The sequence below is a fragment of the Motacilla alba genome, chromosome 28 (genome assembly GCF_015832195.1).
Source record: "Motacilla alba alba isolate MOTALB_02 chromosome 28, Motacilla_alba_V1.0_pri, whole genome shotgun sequence".
In the NCBI taxonomy this organism is placed as follows: Eukaryota; Metazoa; Chordata; class Aves; order Passeriformes; family Motacillidae; genus Motacilla; species Motacilla alba.
Genome location: NC_052043.1, coordinates 5,193,819 through 5,213,177, shown reverse-complemented (window position 1 = coordinate 5,213,177; position 19,359 = coordinate 5,193,819). Strand labels below are relative to the sequence as shown.

Here is a 19,359-nt window from a genome sequence, read left to right as displayed (position 1 = left end):
TTCTGAATGCCTGCTGCGTGCCCCAGCCAAGCCTAGCAAGCCTCAAGAGCTGAAATCACTCATGAGCTGATAATCACTGAGCTGATAATCACGAAAGGCTTGCTAAGGCGTAGGCTGAAGGCACTGCCAGAGCTTGGGCTGATTAGCCCCCCATCAGAGCTATGTTATCCGGCTTTGATGCAGCTCCTGGGTACACCCCGTAGCCCAGCCAGCAGCACTACATCTCATTCCATCCCATGCCACAGGCAGAGAGTTTCCATTAGACCAGGTTTCTCCAAGCCCTGTCCCGCCTGGACTTGAACACTTCCAGAGATGGGGCAGCCAAAGATTCTCTGGGCAACCTGTGCTAGGGCCTCATCACTCTCACATGAAAGAATTTCTTTCTAGTGACTCAGCATTATCTAAATCTCTCCTCTTTTAGTTTAAAACCATTCTCCCTTGTCCTATCACTATCTGCCTGTGTAAAAAGTCACTCTCCCTCTTCTTACAAGCTCCCTCTAAGCACTGAAAGGCTGCAGTTGAGGTCACCCCAGGGCCTTCTCTTCTGAGAAGGTTATGGGACAGCCAGTTTATTTCAGCTTGAGCTGGTGCCAACAAAGAGACACCCTGAACAGCACAACTCCTGGGCTTTTATCTGCTCACAGACTGTGCACCTGACCTTCAAATGCTCTTCACATGCTCTGTACATGCCTCTTGATATACTGGCAATTTATGATCTGGGGTCTTCTAAGACTTCATTGGGTTTTTTCTTCATGTCCATGTGGGCAGACCATTAACTGCTCCTCTCTTCCAGCTTGGGGTAACCTTGGGGCCCTCAAGGGTCTCAGCTCTTATCTGAAGATCTCCAGATCTCTGTCTCCTCCCCTGCTCAGCTGTTCATGTTCATGGAGTTCATTTACAGCTCACCTCAAAGTCAAGCTTTGAGCAGGGCCCATTCATGCTAAACTGTAAGCAAGTTACAATTAAACTTCAACATACACAGTTAATTTCTAATATTCTATATGTAAACTTCTCAACAGACCACATACCTCTGGCTGTGGACTCCAGTCAATTTCTTAGCCACCTATCCTGATTTCAGATAGCACAGGGTTAATTTTTTGCAGTAGCCAAGAGAGGGTGTGGCTAAGGTCCAGATGTTACTTGACACAAAAGGGACATTCTTTCTGTCTTGTCCAGGAAGAAGGGGTTCTTCCAGCCAAGAAAACATGGTGGACAGAATGGTCTGGTATGGGTTTTTTGGGGGGGCTTGCCACATAAATAATTTATTTTTCTTGTACCTTTTGTTATTAATATTGTTGCTGTTAATGTTCTTATCTCACTGCTGTTTCCAGTAAATTGTTCTTATGTCAACCCATGATCTTTGTCTTTTGAGCCTCCAGTTGGAGGGGGTTGGAGGGGAAGTAGTACATAGTGTCAGGAGGAGTACTAAATTGGAGAATACTATTCTTAAACCACAACACCACTAAATAGTCCACTCTTCAAATCCATGTCTCCCCAGTTTGGAGATAAGGATGCCATGTGGGACCATGTCACAAGCTTTACAGAAGTCCCGGTGGATAAAATTGGTCATCTTCCCTTTTCAATTTTTGCAGTAGCTCCATCACAGAAGACCACCAAAGTGGTCGGGCACGGCTTGCACTTGGTGAAGCTGTGCTAACTGTCTCGGGTCAAGTCCTTGTCTTGTATGTGCCTTAGTATTGCTTCCACGAAGATCTGCTCCAGTCCCTTCTGTATCAGGGACCGAAGATGTGTCTAAGGCCTGCCATATTTGGTCCACTGTTACCTAGGTTGATAAGATAATGTAGAAGAAGACCTTATTGTTAGTTAGTAAGACTTTAACCTTCAGAAATGAAACTATGTATTGGTCACCTGGTAGGGGATTCAACCTGTGAAAGGGGAATAGTATACAATAAAGCCATTGTTGGCATGGAGGTGTTATAATGGACTGTTGTGAACTCATCTCACACACTGGCCCTGCGTGAGATGATGTAGAAACTGGCCACTCCTGAGGAAGAGGTATAAGGTATGGTCCTGAGGTGGAGGGGAGAGGAAGACATGATGCATTCTGGTTTCATCCAGGGGATGCCTTGAAGGGGCATCCCTACCCCTCCCACTCAGGAGCCATACTCCATCTCCTTCTTCCGTTCAGCAGCTTCTCTAGAATCCAGGGGCTGGCATGTATTAATTGCTAGTGCGACTAATAAAATTAATTTGCTTTGCAATTCTGAGTGCGTCTTGAGTTTTTTGTGCACGGGCATCCTCCCAAACTTGTAATACCTTCCGAGGCACAGAGGTGACAGCCACTGGTACATAGTTCCATGGGTCAGGACAGAGTTAATGTTCTTGCAGTAGCTATGAGGGGGCAGAGCCTGAAGCTGTGTGGGCGTGCCCAGGTTGTTATTCTGTACCATCCACTTCACATCGGGGGAGGTGGAGTGAAGTGGGGGACTCTAATTTCTGAGAAAGAAGGGGTCAAAAGGTGGTAGGTCCAGGGGTCATTTTCTTCATTGTCTCAGAACTGTGCCAGCATCTGCTGGGTTGGTTGGTTGGTTGGTTAGTGAGCACTTTTTAAAATGTAAATCACCCTCTTTTTTATACTTTTGTTATTAAAATTGGTGCTGTTACTGTTAATTTTCTCACCAAATTACTGTTTCCAGTAAATTGCTGCCTCTGACTTTTGTTTCTCTCTTATGGGAAGGGGTGAAAGGAGGGTGTAAGGCTGTATAAGGCTGAATTTCCAGCTGGGCTTAAAAGCATGACACCTTTTTAAAAATAGGATTGATGTTTTCCTTTTTCCAATCACGGGAACCTCACCTGACCGCCATTTTCAAATAGGATGGAGAATGTCTTAGCAACTACATTAACCCTCAGGACTTTGGGATGCATCTAATCAGGCTCCATAGATTTGTGCCTATTTAGTTCCATCAGGTTGTCTTGGACCTGCTCTTTGCTGACAGGGGGAGGGACGTTGTCCCCCAACCTTCACCCAGAGGTTAGCTACTTGGGAGAGGCAGGAAGTCTACTGGCCAATGGAGTCTGAGGCAAGATTGTGCATGGGTTCAGGTCTCTGCAGGTTGTGCAGCAGGAGAATGACTTACAGGGAAATTATTGACAGGCTTGCTGATAACACCTTCAAACAATCAATAACTTGGGTCTCTTCAGTCTTTACCTTCATTATGTTTTTGAAGATCCTTCAGCAGCCTGGAACATAACAAAAGCAGTTGTGGCCTGTCTTAGCTTCAATCTAGTTCTTGAAAAATACCATCAACTACAATTTGGAAAATTGAAATTACAGACTCTGGACATTTAAAACTGTGGTGCATATTAGGGAGGAAATAAAAGTTTTGGGGGTTGGTTGTCATGTGCCTCATGATCAGTGTCTGTCCCAAAGGCTGTTGCTAATTTGGGTTATCCAGTGTGACTTTCGCCACAAGTTTGTGATTAGGCAGTTAGAATATTTTCTTGGGAAATCACTGAGTATTGAATTCTATCTTTTATTCTAAATGGCATCTTTTTAGACTTGAGATGTCCGAGAAACATCTGAAGCAAGCAGAGCATGAGGCACACAAATGAAGCCATCTGACTAAGAATGGGATCTGCATATTCAGCTATGGCTCCATCTCAGGAACAGTGTTTCTTCCTCTGGTGATGCTGAGCAGGGCACTCACTACACCTTTGTCAACAAGGGCACTAGACCTATGTTAGCCATGAACTAGAGAAACCCTGACCCCTCTCAGGACCCTCCCTGAGCAGCTGTAATTCATCACAGGCTTCCCCTGTGTTTCTACTTTTGCAGTATGAATTCAAACACACTCTTCCTTGGTTAACACCGTGGCGGGCATAGCCTCTGGGGGCATTAGGCATGGACACAGCAGCTTTCTGCTCAGCTAAAGTGGACAGGCTACGCACATGCTCTCACACCAGGAAGCATGAAGGGTCAGAGTGCTGGAAATGCTGAGGTCAGAGTGTGGGGGAAGATCCCAAGGTACCAGGATGGCAGCATGCCTGCCTGAATTTCTCAAATCAATTTTCTTTATGGCCACTGCAGAAGGCAAGTGCAGAGAGCCCACATAACTTTTCAGTAGTCTACCTTGACACTGCTCTTGTCAACACTTACACCAGCACATCTTATCTTAGATTACTGTGTATCTAAGATTACACAGTAGGCACTGTGCAAGAGATGTCATGCTGGAGATGCAATGGGGGGATATCAGCATGTCAGAGCTGTACAGGAAAGGAATATGGTCAGTAATGAAAATCCTACAGTGATACAGACAAACAACAAACAAACACCAGCCTCACTGAAAAATTGGGACCAGCTCCAGCTGCCTGCCTTTAAAACTTTACTCTGCGGCCAAGCAGAGGCATAGCAGCAACATACCACCTGGAATGATGCAGGCACCTTGCACCACTCAGAGTAGATGGCGCCAAATATTCCCGGCCAATTTATACTCTGTGCTCCTGTACTGGAAACTTAAGAAACCAGCAAAATTTGCCACCTCTGCCAGAAAACAGCACATTACAGGGAGCTGAACTGCACAGTCCTCTGCAACTTGCCCTTGAAGAGAGGTCTGCCAGTGTAAGCAGAGGAGTCATTGCACGGAATGCCCTCAGCACCAAAAAGCCCCTTAGCTCCACTGAAGCTTCCAAAAGGCTCTAAAAGATGGAATAGGCTTCCCTAGGGAAGGAGCTGCAGGGTTAGACAGCACAGCTTTTTGCATTCCTGTCTGGGACTAAGAGTGGGGGGGAGTGTTTGTAACCATAATGACTGATTCTCCAGCAAAAATACTTTGATCCCTGCAGTTCAGTAAATATCACAAATACCCACATTGTTACATGCCTTGCATATCCGTACCCATAGCTGCCATACTCCTTGCTCCCCAATATTGCCACACATGGACGGGGTGTCACTTCCCATGCTGGACGTGAATGATGGTCTGTTTCCTTCTGCATCATGTTTGCTGGGGGCCATCTCAGATTAAAGGAAGGTGAGTTATCCTTTTTCCAAGCTAAGTGCTCATGTGCAATCTAGAAATGAGAAAGTGCTGGGGTGACAACAGAAATTTTCATATGTGAGATTTATGCAGAGGAGGCAACTGTCTCTATACAACAAAAAGTTTCCTGAAATATGAAAACATGAATTTTGATGTAAACAAAACCCAAAGGGAACACTTTTGCTGCTCATTTTTAATTTAAATTAAAAAAAAAAAAAAGCTTTCAGGACTTTTAAAGTTTGATGTAAACACACTCAAAATGTACTATCAGCCTCCTTCCTCAGCTTTGCCAAACAACCTTACACAGACTTTCACAGCAACATTGTACAAATCCAGTATCAGTATCCAGCAGTCAAAGTTTTCATGTTTCAAAGCCAAATAAGTGAGCATTTTCTACAAAGATTATTCTGATTATTATTGCTATTCTGCTGATGAGATCCATCAGCTTCCAGCAGATTAGAGCCACAACAAGTGTGTTTATGACAGCTGGCCCATGCTATTGATACTTGTTTATTTCTAGAGCCAAAAAGGAAATGTTTCAAGTGGAAAATTAGGCATCTAAGATGCAGGGCAGTGGTGGACCTTCCTCAAGTATTGTTCTTCTCTGCAAAGTGGCATTGCTGACTGCCTTGTACCTCACTAGCCTAAAACAATTAGAAACACAAAACTGCTGAATGATTGAGCCATTCCTTCCTTGCTAATAGTATTATCCTGATGGAGGTAAGAAGGCTGCAAATGATATGGTCGTAATAGTGAAGGCAGGCTATGAAAAGTGCAGAGTAACGTGGCAGATTGTTTCATTGGCTTTCACCCACAGTCAGGTCTGTGGAAACTGGTTCCTCCAAATTGGCAGAGAAGTAATTGTGTGTAAAATCTCCCGATGAGAAGCCAGTGTCCACAAAGGAGACAGAGGAGTCCTGCAACTTTATTCAAACAAAAAAAGGAGAGAGTCCACGGGGACATTTTCCCGTGGGGTCTCTCTCAAAATTTTGGAGGGCGCAGCCTCTTTTTTTTTAATCCCAAACTCCTGGCCATACGTTGCCCTCTTCCTTTCCCCATTGTCTGAAGTAGTAGGAAGGTAGAGCCTTCCTGAACTGCTTATCATATGTTTCCCCTTCAAAGTGTCATTTTACCCCAAAGTTCCTAAGTTCAGGCTTGTGCTGAGTCCCTCACTTGTCTGTTTCAGGGCCTGGGCTGTCTGGGCTTCATAACAAACCTGCTGCTTGGAGTTAGGGGAGAATTAAGTCCCATTTCAAATACATCAACCCATGGAATTGTTTGAAAATACATTAGCACAAATTTTCCCTATCACGGCTTCCTGGCTGGTGTTTGTGTCCTGCCGCTGCAGCCCAGCAGAAGCCCAGACGCTACTGCCTGGCATTTCCCTGAGCCCTACGAGTGCCTGCTCCAGCCGTGCTGCTCTCCACAGAGCCCCGGAGGATAACCTGGACCCCGCTGTCTGCAGCCTGCCCTGACCCCCATCCGCCTGGCCCTGGGCAGGGGCCCCATGCTGGGGGTGGAACAGGGCCTCGCTCGCTAGGGCCAGCGGAAGCCACGGGCACAAAGAAGGAATACGGAACGAACTGTGGATGTGATGCTTGTGGCTAACCCCTCCTCTCCAAAGGCTTTCTTTCCATCTTCAAAAGCTCGGTGCCCTGGCGCTACCCTGCAGTTGCAAGTGGGCAGAGCCTGTCATTCGACCTGAACAGGCAGAGCTTGGTTCCTGAACGAGCCTGAAATCCCCCCTCCCCCCGAGCCCTCCACAAGCTTTACTCCAGGTCTACAATTTGAAGGTATGGTAAGCACCCTGTAAAGGTAATACTCTGCTCAATTTTGCATGAAGACTTTGTTTATCATACAGGAGATCCCAAATGTGGGCAGGATTTCCGATCAAGGGAATCATTAAAGATGTTAGGGGGCTTGAAAGGATCAAAAATACTCTTTTTAATTTCTGGTTTTCAGAGATCTAGTGCATTTCCCACCCTCACAGGAAGAGGGGAAGAGGTATCACTAATATAATTTGTCCTTACAGATTTTACGTGAATCCAGGTTTTGTGAAAAGACGTTCATACACTTCTGACCTTCAAGAAGCAGCTTTGCTCTTGGGCTGTAAAGGAGCTGAACTGCCTAAGGCAATATATTGGCTATGTCACTGTTTTCTATCAATCTTTTACATACTCTCTGACAGCTATGCAAAATATATATTTTAACCAGAGCTCAGTATGTAATTTTTTTGTGCTCTGGTTGGTTAGACTGAGCAGGCACAACTTCTTTAAATTTCATTTTCTTTTCTGACACCACATTTTAAATTATTTGACTTGGAAAGTGCTAACAGACCTCCCCATCAATTGGTTTTGAGACAATGTTTTAAACATGTGGATGAAACGTATATGCATATAAGACCTCATCCAAGGGAAGCATATAATGGAATTGAAGCCTTACTAAATAACCTTGTTACTGCATACCTAAATAAGATCCCTCAGAGAACACGTCTTTCCTGAGGCTCGTTCCCCTTCTTGGCAGTGCCTAAGCATGTTTCCGCTACAAGGTGGATGACTGGCCTCCTCCACTCCCGCCGGGATCGGGATCGTTTGTGGAGGCATTTGCTCTGCATTTTCTCTTCCCTGCTGTGATCAGAGGCAGTGGCTGCCTTGTGGCCATTAGCAAGTGAGATGCTCCATGGTATCGGAGTGTTAGCGGGAACATTCTAATTAAATTCTTATATGTTAATAATGAATACTTTATTTGCTGGCTTTGTATCATTTAATTGCACAGCGTTGCAAGGGAACCAGCAATAGTACATTCACAGTGTGTAGCATAGTTGCTACGATTTACGGCTGTGTCATTCCCATGGGGTTCGTTCCCATTGGTTAGCACTGGCTGTACACTGGTGACCTGAGTGACATTGTAGCACAAGGCTTTCCTGCCCAGACACTCTTTTCTCGCCTCTTCAGGGGGAACTAAACGAACCTGCTGTGAGCACTGCTGCAGATTAGAGAGGTAGGAGTGTGTTTGTGTGTGGAAAAGCACTGGAAAGAGGGGCAAATAGGTCAAAGGGAGAGCATACAAAGGTTTTCAGACCATCAGCCGGGATTCCTGAATTCTTGAAAGGCTGGCATTCATTAGTCACTTTATCATTCATGTCTTTAAGTAAGAAGAATCTGTAAGTTTGACCAATTTTACACAAGGTAGCAGGGTTTAAGTTAACCTGGGATGAGGAGATGTCCAGAGCTGATCACTTAGCAGAGGTGCAAGGAGTGCAAGCATCAGGGCACAGGTTTCTTGTGCTCAGCATGGCCAGAGATGAAGGAGAGGTCTGTTCTGTTGGTCCCCATGCTGGAGCCTCACCCTTCATGTTGCACTGCATTGACTGTCAGCAGTGCTAAAAAAATATTTCAAACCAGAGCAAAGTGTGCAAGATACTGTTCCAAAGGCACTTCTTATCACAGTGCTAAAAGAGGGCTGAGCAGATAGTGCAGGTATCCTGGCAAATGTACACAATTCATGGGACAAAAGCAGAGCAGCAGCCTGGCAAGCAGAGAAACACACTGCTGGTTTGCTTCCCAAGTTCTTCAGCATGGTATGCTGTGATGAAGAAGAGTGGAATTTTCCATCTGGTTGATCAGACTTTGCGTGCCATCCTGCCGTCTCCCCACCATCGATGCTTGCAGATGCCCATTTAGCTGCAGGCTATGAACGGTGAGATTTCTCAGGGGCTTCTCCTAGGTCAGGAACAATCATTGCAAAAGTAGATCAGAGAGCTCACAGAGGAGGTGGCCTGATAAGCTGGGAACGTGCCTTCCCTTTGGCTCAGTTTCTGTAATGAGCTGTGAGATAGCTTGTGTTGCCTCTGTTGACAGCTTGCAGCCAGCACAGCACCACTCCAAGCTTTTCTGAGCAAGGACTTGAAATCCACATGCCTTCCTGAGCTCAGCCTACAGGCATTTGGGGCCACCTCATGACCCATACGCTTTATGACCCATGAGAGGGGATGGGGAGAAAACTCCCTGTGTGGGAATTTGGAAAGGATGCTTGGTTGGAGGCAGGAGTGATCCCATATACTGTGACTGCCTATACATGACTGTGCTGTGTGCTGGCACAGGACAGCCAGCTTGGAGCACCCTTCCCATCTATGGAGACCTTCCGAACCACAGCCCAGTACTGTGTGTGCATGCTGCCTGCATGGGCCAGGGAGATCCAGGCACCAGATCTGTGCAGTCCCAGTGGGTGAAGTGTGCTCAGCAAATCCTTCTGCAGCACCAAATGGGGCAAACCAATCCCTGAGACACCAGCCCTGGAGAACTGTTTGAAGCGATGGCCATGCTTCCCCCTGTAATACTTCAAAGATGTAGCAAAAGAGGCAAAGCTTATAAAGCTGAACCTGTTCAACTGTTAATTTGAAAGCTGGTTTATTGACTTCAGACTGCATTAATATGTTAATTTAATTAATATATTAATATATAAAAGAGTGATTTGTCAGAAATCTTGCTGACAGGATAAGATACAAAGATAGGCAGATAGCTACATATGCCTTTGATATAAGATACCATTTGATGACAAAAGTAGTTTGGCAAGGAGATGCACGTAGAGTCACCTGCAGTCTGAAAGAGGAGATACAGCTTCCAGGAGATACAGCCTTCCACAATGGGAAAGATTTGGAAATTCCTGTTGGATCTGGGAACCTTTGAGTTCTCCACTTGGGTCTTATGGCAAGGCTCTACCCCAAGGTGAACACATGTTTTGTCAAAATTGGGAGCCTAAGAAACATGACAGAAGAGTGTCATTAATGGAGTGAAATAAAGTCTCCAAAGAAGAGGAAGTTAGAGTGTGGTTTTTCTAGACAAAACTTGAGAAAATGAAATACAAAGTCCATGAGGAATGGTTGAAAGCAGATGGTTTTCAGAGATTCTGCAATTCAATGAAGGAAAGCAAATGGGGTAGATTTCCTCTAGAGCTGCCTGCATTCTCTGAAGTCTTGTGGATTTTAATTCTTCTCCTTCCAGAAAGCCATTCAATAACAGGGTAGACTCCCTGTTATTGAATGTAAACCAAATTGCAAAATCAAACCCCAGAAGTCAACATAATGCTTCAGTCTGTAGTTTACGATCTCACTTGGAAGGAGAGGAAGAGGAACCATGTAGTTCCATGCTGAGGGAAGTGGTGATTTAAGGGAGCATCAGGAAAAAACTTGGAGGTGCTGCTGTCCCAGTGACAGCTGCAGGATCATCCACCTTGATTAAGACTTTCATACCACAGACCTCATTCGCATTGTGTCTAAGACTGCCTGCAGGTGCTGTATGCATGAGTGTTTGCCTATCCCTGGTGATTAAGCTGCAGCCTCTTGGTGTGTCAATGTCAGCATTACCATTAGCATTAGTAGCTTCAGTTCAACTCCTCTACAGCAGCAGCCGACTGCTTCTTCATAGTGATTATGCATCAATTCCAGGGTCAGGTAGACCCAGGCTTATATAATTTGCCTGAAACTGTGGTGAATTCATGACCACCAGAAGACAGTAATGCAGGTTCAAAAATTTCTTTAAAATAGTATATTCTACTTAAAAGAAAATTAATTAACACAGGGCTATTCCTGTCCTGAAAAAGGAGGTCAGATTAGATGATCACACATGGTCCCTTTTGTCCTTGTAATACATATACAAATATACAGCATTGGGTGCTGTTGGAGAAGAGCACAATGCCAATGGTAATACAATATGGAGAATGGCAAAGAAAATGGGCCAAGTTAAATCTGGACAAATATATCAGAGCAGCAGAAGTGAAGCCTTTCCATCCTCTTTTCCCAGCTCAGAGAAGGCAGACACGCCATAGCAGTATCAGACCAAGCTATTTAAAGCAACAGAAAGGCTTTGTGACATCCTCTGGTTTGTACAACTTATCAGTAGAGGATGCCCAAATGAAAGTCACATGCTGTTGTTGCAAAATCATGCAAGTTATTCCCCTGAAATAATTAATTGCTAGTTCAGACATTTCAGTCTATTGGCATGGAACAGAGTGTATATGAAGGTGTTGTATTGCAGAGTCTTAGCCACAGAAAGAAACCATGCTCAGAACAAATAATAATTGTGTCCACTACTGTTCAGAAGAATGTTGCTGCTACTGCCAGTGATTGTTTGCTTTTTTTTTTTTTTTTTTTAACTGCTTGGTTACATAAAATATGCCTTCAAACAATATAGTGTAACCTAAACATAGCTCCTCTCAACATAGCTGCTCTTCCAGTTTTGGCCTTCCTACTACCATGGTTGTCCTATGGGATAACATCACTCTGTACTGAAGCTTCTTGGGTCACCAGGGACCTTCTAACATCACTCAAGCCAGAAACTGTTCCAGAGTGATTGCTTCCACCACAATAACCTTTGCTTCTTAAGAGCCCAACTCTTATTCTTGGGTGGGATTTCCTTCTCTCTAACCATTCTTTGTTACCTCATCATTGCCCACCTATGTTGGCAGGGAGGCTGGGGAGTTAGGGGAGAGCAGCAGGAAAGTGCTGTGGAGGACGGAACAGAGCAATGAAAAGGCAAAGTGAGAAAAACTACAAAGGTGAATAACCCAAGCTCACTAGAGATAAGTCTGGGGGCTCTATGCCGATGTTAGAGAGATGGTGTGCTAGTGAGATTCTTCAGACTGTAATCTCCATGCTTGGGGAAGGGATGGAGATTGAGGTGGCAGCAAAGAAGCAAGGGTTATTGATGGGTTAGAAACCATGGAATCATCTGAGAATGGTCATGTAGGAATTAGGGCTTCTCCCTCCAAAAAGATGGTGGGATCAATACGCCAACTGACGTGCACCTACACCAGTACCCATAGCATGGACAACAAACAGGAGGAGCTGGAAGCTATGGTGCAGCTGAAAAACCTATGGCATAGTTGCCATTACAGAGGCATGGTGGGATAACTCACATGACTGGAGTGCTGCACTGGGTGGCTGTAGACATCTCAGAAGGGACAGGCAAGAAAGGGGAACTGTTGTGGTAAACCTGTGTGTGAGGGAGTGGTTTGACTACCTCAAGCTTAATGATGGCAATTGATGTCACAAGACTTTTGCTTTTTATATCTATTTCATATATTCATAGCTTTGTAGACTATTGTTGTATTGTATAGTTATATAGTTTTGTAGTTTACTCCAGTACTTTTCCAGTACTCTGTCAAAACAGACACATTCCTGGAATCCTATTCTAATCTTACTTCTTCAGTGAACCAAGGCCATTCTTCTGCTTTCCTATGTATGTAGACATAAACAATGTGGGCCTAGAACCAAGAGGGGAGGCTTTAGTAGGAGGCTAAACCAAGGGGGGAATTACTTAATTAACTGTACTTCTAGTTGGGGATTCTTGTCAACTATGTTACTATGCTAAACTTATAAGAGTGTCATAGCCCTATATCATGTGTGCAATTCGGTGTGCATTCTGCTGTGCGTTTTGGGCTGATAAAGGCATCTCAATGATAAGGTTGAATGCTTATGTTTATGGTTAAGGGGGAATGTCAATGACTGTCACAGACTGACCAACCAGGAAGGAGAGGCAGACAAAACATTCTATAAGCAGCTGGAAAAATCCCCACAATCACTGGTCCTTGTTCTCGTGTGGGACTTCAACTTACCAGATGTCTGCTGGAAATACAACACAGTGGAGAGAAAAGAGTCTATGAGGTTCCTGGAATGCATGGAAGAGAACTGCCTGACACAGCTGGAAAGTGAGACAACCAGGGAAGCTGCCCTGCTGGACTTGCTGTTTATGAGCAGGACTGGTGGGGGACGTGACAGCTGAGGCCATCTGGACACAGCGATGATGAAGCAACAGAGTTTTTGATACTGGAGAAATAAGGAAGGATGACAGCAGAACTGCCACCCTGGACTTCTGGAGAGCAGACTTGGGTCTGTTTAGGACACTGATTGAGAGCTCCTTGGGAAGCAGCCCTGAGAGGCGAAGGGGTCCAGGAAGGCTGAACATTCTTCAAGAAGGAAATCTTCAAGGCACAAGAACAGGCTGTCCCATGTGCTGGAAGACAAGCTGGTGAGGAAGAGACTGGTCTAGCTGAACAGAGAAATTTGGCTGGAAGTCAGGGAGGAAAAGAGCATTTATCACCTCTGGAAAAGGGGCAGGGAACTCAGGAGGACTTATGAGGATGTAGGGAAAAAGTTAGAAGAGCCAAAGCCCAGCTAGAAATTAATCTGTCCCATGCTGTAAAAGATAACAAAAAGTGTTTCTATAGATCCATCAGCAACAGGAAGGCTGAGGAGAATCTCCATCCCTTATTGGGTGTGGTGAGAAGCATTGCCACAAAGGATCAGGAAGAGGCTGAAGTACTTAATGCCTTCTTTGCCTCAGTCTTTAATAGCAAGAACAGTTGTCCTCAGGGTAGCCTGAACTAGAAGACAGAGATGGGGAGCAGAATCAAGACCCTATAATCCAAGAGTGAATGGCCTGTAACCTGCTATGCCACTTAGACCAGCCCAAGTCCAAGGGTATAGCAGGAGGTGGCGAAAGAGCTCACCAAGCCACATGTTTTATCAGCAGTTCCCAGTCAGCCAGAGGTGCTAGGTCACAGGAAGTCAGCAAATGTGAGGCACACATATAAGAAGGATTGGAAGGAGGATCCAGTGAACTACAGGCCAGTCAGTGCCAGAGAAGGTCATGAAGCAGATCATCTTAAGCTATCACATGGCATGTGTAGGACAACCAGGGGATCAGGCTCAGCCAGCATGGGTTTATGAAAGGCAGGTCCTGCTTGACCTCCTTCTTTGACAAGGTGACCTGTTTAGTGGATGGGGGAAAAGCTGTGCATGTTGTACACCTCAACCTTAATAAATCTTTTGACACTGTTTCCCACTGTATTCTGGAGAAACTGTCTGCTCATGGCTTGGACAGGTGTGCTCTTTATGGGTAAAAGCTCTCTGGACATCTGAACCAAGAGAGTAGTGGTGAATGGAGTCACATCCCCCTGGGACCAGTGGTGTTCCCCAGGGCTTAGTTTTAGGCTCAATCCTATTTAAGGTTTTCATCAATGATCTGGAGGAGAGGATCACCTCTCCTCACAAGGATACTCTCAGTCATTTCACAGATGACACCAAGCTGGGTGGGATGTTGATTTGCTGGAGGGCAGGAATGCTCTGCAGAGGCAATTGACAGGCTGGATCAATGGGCCAAGGCCAACAAGGCAAAGGGCCGGGTGCTGCCCTTGGGTCACAAGAACCCCATGGGACAGTCCAGGTTTGGGGTAGAGTGGCTGGAAAACTGCCTGGCGGAGAAGGACCTGGTGGTCCTGGTCAACAGTGGCTGAACATGAGCCCAGGTGTGCCCAGGTGGCCAAGAGGGCCAATGGCACCTGGCCTGTACCAGCCACAGTGTGGCCTGCAGGACCAGGGCAGTGACTGGGCGCTACTGAGGCATTTCAAATCCTGGGGTCAGTTTTTGGCCCTTCACGCCAAGAAAGTCACTGAAGGGCTGGAGCATGTCCAGAGAAGGGAACAGAGCTGGGGAAGGGTCTGGAGCACAAGGCTCATAAGGAGCAGCTGAGGGAGCTGGGGGGGCTCAGCCTGGAGAAAAGGAGGCTCAGGGTGATCTTACCACTCTCTACATCACCCTCACAGGAAAGTGGACCCAGGTAGGGATTGGGCTCTCTTCCCAGGGAACAAGGGACAGGACAGTAGCAAATGGCCTCAAGCTTCACCAGGTGAGGTTTAGACTGGAAAAATTTCTTCACTGAAAGAGCTGTCCAGCTCTAGCACAGCTACCCAGGGCAGTGGTGGAGTCTCCATCCCTGCAGGGATTTAAAGGCCATGTGGATGTGGCACTTGGGGGCGTGGGTTAGTAGTGGGCTTGGCAGTGCTGGGGGAATGGCTGAACTTGATGATCTCAGAGGGCTTTTTCAAACTGAACGACATCGTGGAGACCATGGGAAAAAAACAAACCTGTGGTTTGATCCTCACTATTTGAAAGCATGACTCAGAAGGAATGGAGAGATCAGACAAGATGAAGGGATAAAGTCAGGTGGCATTCATGTCACTCTATTGTGGGTATTCAGGTAACATGCTGGTCTGAAATGCCTCTTCCTGGGCAGATAGCAGTTTTCAGAAATAATGGTCTGGAGAAAGGGACAGTCTTTGTACATACACTGCTTTCTTCTGCCTCTGTGGCAAGGCACATCCAAGTTGTGCTGTATTGAAGTCTATTCTTCTCCATAGCAGGAAATTCTCTTATTAGAAGATTTTTTTGCCTGAGTTTCAAGAATAAATAATATATTTGTAAGGGCAATTCACGGGAATCATGCTGTCTGTCATTCTGGCAGAGTGTATTTCATAGTGCTTCAAAGGGTGTACAAAGATGGGCTATGATAACTGCTTCTACCCACTATGTAATAGTTAAAATGCCAAAAACACATAGAGAAGGAACCTCTGGTACATCGCCGAAACAGACAGTGATTTTCCAGCCACTGTGACAAAGAACATAAATCTTGTGCTGATATTCAGCCAGACAGATGATGACTGTTGGCATATTCACTGAAACTCCATTCTGCACAGAAACTGCAACAGTGCAGTGAAGAGAGCTGCTAAACCGGGGAGTCTGAGAACCAGGGAGGCCAGTTGTGTAGTAGAAAGCACAGCTAACCACAGGCTGCAAGAAGCAGAGCAGAGGTGGGAAGGAAGGAGAGATGCAGCCCGATCGTGGAAAGGAAGAAAGGAAAAGACAGTACCATATTTGCATTGGAATTGTCTCTGTGCAGCATAAGCAGTGGTAGAAGATGCATTTCCAAGTCATGGGTAAAACACAAAATACAGTAGAATAAATGTACAAATACAGTAAGGCAAGTGATAATAAAAAGGTTTTAAGAAAGAATGTGTTTGTTACATCAAACCTGAATCAAGTCTCAAGTAGCTCAGGGAGAACAACTGCTAATTTATAGTGCAACAGACAAGCATGGGTCTGGGAGGAAGAGTCAGAGGTGGATTAGGGGAAGAAAATCAAAATTACTCCTCACCCCTCTTGTCATGCTATGGGAATCAGGTGAGTTTCAACCAGGGAACCTCTCAGGATGGGAGCAGGGGGTTTATTTTATTTATTTTACAGTGGCAGTGGCAGTGCAGTTTCTCAAACTGTTTGAAGAAAATGGTGTTTTTGAAAAGTCAGGCATTAGAGTAACCATTGTAAGAATCTGCAGTTTGCACTGGCTGTGCCTGTATAGTGATTTACAGGGATTGCTAAAAAAAAAAAAAAAGTACATAACAAATCACACAAACTCCCAATGGAGAACTCCTAGGAGCGTTCAGCACAAGTTCCCAGTTTCCCAGTGCACCTGGAAGAAACAGGGAGCATGAGCTGGGATTCAAAATAGCTAAAATGCCTCAGTCACACATACTCTCAGCAGAGACGAGAAGAAAAAGAGGGCACTTTAGAATGACAGAAGCTTCAGAAATTCACAAAACTTTGTCTCATCAGTTGAAAATACCCAGACAAAATTTGGGGCTAATAATTTTTGTCACTGAATATACAATTTTTAAGCTTCACTGTCTTTGTTTTGTTATCCCATCAGAAATTCTAACCAAATGTCTTGGCAGGTGCTGTCAGTGAGAACAACATCACATGCTCTTTCTCTTTTAGCTTTCTGGGCCCTGTTCTCCTTGGCCCTTGCTCCTCCCTCCAGGCTGCATCCAGGAAAATACACCATAGCAGCTTGGCTACATGGGGACACTGCAGAGCACCATGAGACCTTGAAGTCTATAAAAAATGAGGTAAAAAAATTATGAGAGGCACTCACATGAAGAAAAACTACAGCTCAGGTAGGAGTAGATTTACATCAGTCTGATCCAAACCAAAATATGTCTTTATGTTTATGAATTTTCATAAGTTTCATGTATGGTAAGAGTTGAAATTTTGACTTTTTGTTAAAAAATAGGGCAAAAATAGACGTTGAGAGATTGGCATTTCCCATAGGAAGGAAATTCCATTATTTGAGTAGCTCTGTGAAACATGAAGGAAGTTCATTTGCAGAAAGTCTGCTAACTTGTAATGAAGGTCACAGCTGCATAATTGGACTCCGTTCCCAGGGCCAGTGAGCAATGCAGGAGAAAGAATTAATACCAACCCTCAAATTAAGGTTACTGTAACAAGGAGAACAAGACTATAGAATTGCAAGATCCAGAGAGGGGAGGGCTGTAGGATTGCTTAACACAAAAAGAAATCACATCTTTCCCCACGACAATTAGCAGCAGGGAATATCCCAGTGGCTTTTTACACTCCAACAGAAAGTATCCATGTCCTAGGACAGGTCTAGGTACGGATGGTCCATATCCATCCTCCCAGTCACCACATGTTCAGTTGACAGGGCTGTGACAGTTACTTGCCATTCATTACATCATGGTCTTGAAGGGTTTTTTTCCAGCAGTTCAGAAAAATCAAGCACTTTCAAAAGACTGACATGCAAAGTGCTTGCTGGAAGCCAGGAAAGCCATGGGACAGTGGATGCAACCATCTACTTGTGTTTTGTATCCCAGCTCCACAGCCTCAATGCCTCCTCCAGGCTGTGTGTCCAAACTGGACACTCTAACTGCATTCTAACAGAGACTCACATGGGAGATTTATCTTATTACATTATGACTGAATTCTTAGCCCACTTATAGGTGTTTTACTTTTTAAAGATCCAATAGAAATCAGTCTTTCTTAAAAAGTAGAGGTGATTAAGAAGGAGTTGTTCCGCTGGACCTGAAAAACTTCTCTTTTAGACACAGAAGCCCTTTGTCAAAATTTATCTCAAGAGTAATTTGCCCAGAACTTCACTTGTTTAGGATCTGGGTCTTTCCAATTTGGGCAGAGATACTGACGCTGTCTGGATTGATACCTTTTTTCTTTTATACATTTTCTGTATTCTTTACACATATATTTGTAGCTTTATAGTCTATTATTGTGACTTAGTTTCAATATTTTCCTAGGCAAAAAGACAAAACAAATTCCAGGACCCTTATGCTGTCTTGGTTCTCTTTAGAAACCAAGGTTGAAACCAGCTCTTTAAGACATATTTTTAAAAACTGGGCCTGGTCCTTATCTGAGGGAGGAGGATTTAGATGGTGCAAGAGCTAGGGGGCATTACTTCATGGAGTGTACTTCTAATTGGGGAGGTCTTGTCAGATATATTAATTTGCAGAATCTGTAAAAATGGTACACGGGTTACGCAGGGCAAGCATCTTCAGCGTTTTTCACCTAACAGACTGTGCACCGAAGGATCCTTATATAAAGGTACCCCTTTTTATCATCCTGTGTCTGACTTATGTTTCTAGGACTAGAGAAAAAGGCATCAATACAGACCGAGGATGTATCTAAGGATGGAAAAGGTGCAAAACTGCCCTGTCCCTATGTAATATTTTTTGTCTACTTGTGGAATTAGCAGAAATAATTTTGAAAGGTGCTTAGTGGAGGAAATTTCCAAGGGGCTGATTTTGGAAAGCTGTTTCCCATCAAGCTCTTCCTTTATCTTCAAGCATCTGTGCAAGGATAGCATCAGAACACCCTCTGGAAGGTGACTCCATGAAAAGAGGTGCAGTTGCCATGTCTTTTCTCATTGCCTCTCACAAGGTGACATTGTGAATTTCCTTTTTACCCACTGTTGAAAACTTAGAGCTTCATGTGGCCTCTGATGTGGATGATCAAGTGTGCTTGGCACTCCTAGAACGAGGAGAGATTTGGGAGAGTTAGCTGACCATGGGGTTTGTACCCAAGGATTGCTCTACCCTGGAAAGACTGCCTGGGCATCAGGCAGCTCTATCCTGAGGGAGCAGAGCTCTTCACCTCCTCCATAGCTTCAGGCTGATGCTCTGTGTCCTATTTAATAACTCTAACAAGTGAAAAGATGGAAAAAGTTGCCAAAAGAGAAGGTTTAAGGCACTTGTCACTGCAAGTTTATGGCTTAAAAATGCCTATGGGTGCTATCCAGGGAATTAAAAACCAGGGTAGGAATTAGGAGAGATTCTAGGAGCCAAACTGGACTTCAGGCATAGGAGGTGGAAAGGACAACCATTCACTGTTAGCCAAACACTGCTGCCTGAGGTGGAATCAGGCAATAGAACAGCATTTGAGGGGTGGCCAAGTGCACGGCTGCTCTGCCACTCTCTGGGTAGCACCAGAAATGTACCGGTCCTGCATAAGAGCGCTCTACTTCAGGTCATCAGCCCCCAGTAGTGCCAAAAGTGCTGTCAGGGGCCCTTCTGCAAGAGCAGCTTCTGGTCAAGCTATGTGAGAAACAAGGGCATGAGGAATAGGAGATGTCCTTTCTCAGCGACTGCCTCAGCAATGGCCAATGTGAACCATCAGAAGAAGCAAAGAAGATCAACCATGTACCATGTTGGGCCATCACAATCAGT

The 19,359-nt window shown here is 44.9% G+C and overlaps 1 protein-coding gene across 7 annotated transcripts in view; it reads left to right on the top strand.

Moving 5' to 3' along the window:
• Positions 1–6,630: 6,630 nt before the first annotated feature.
• LOC119712470 (excitatory amino acid transporter 4-like) overlaps positions 6,631–19,359 on the top strand; it is a 37,881-nt gene continuing 25,152 nt past the window's right edge. For 5 of the 7 annotated variants that reach the window (XM_038163749.1, XM_038163747.1, XM_038163748.1 and 2 more), the window contains exon 1: positions 6,631–6,787. The gene's annotated coding sequence lies outside the window, so the exon portion shown is untranslated. Of the gene's footprint in view, positions 6,788–16,606; positions 16,738–19,359 lie in introns of all 7 variants that reach the window. The other 2 variants (XM_038163742.1, XM_038163746.1) reach the window with 1 other exon arrangement.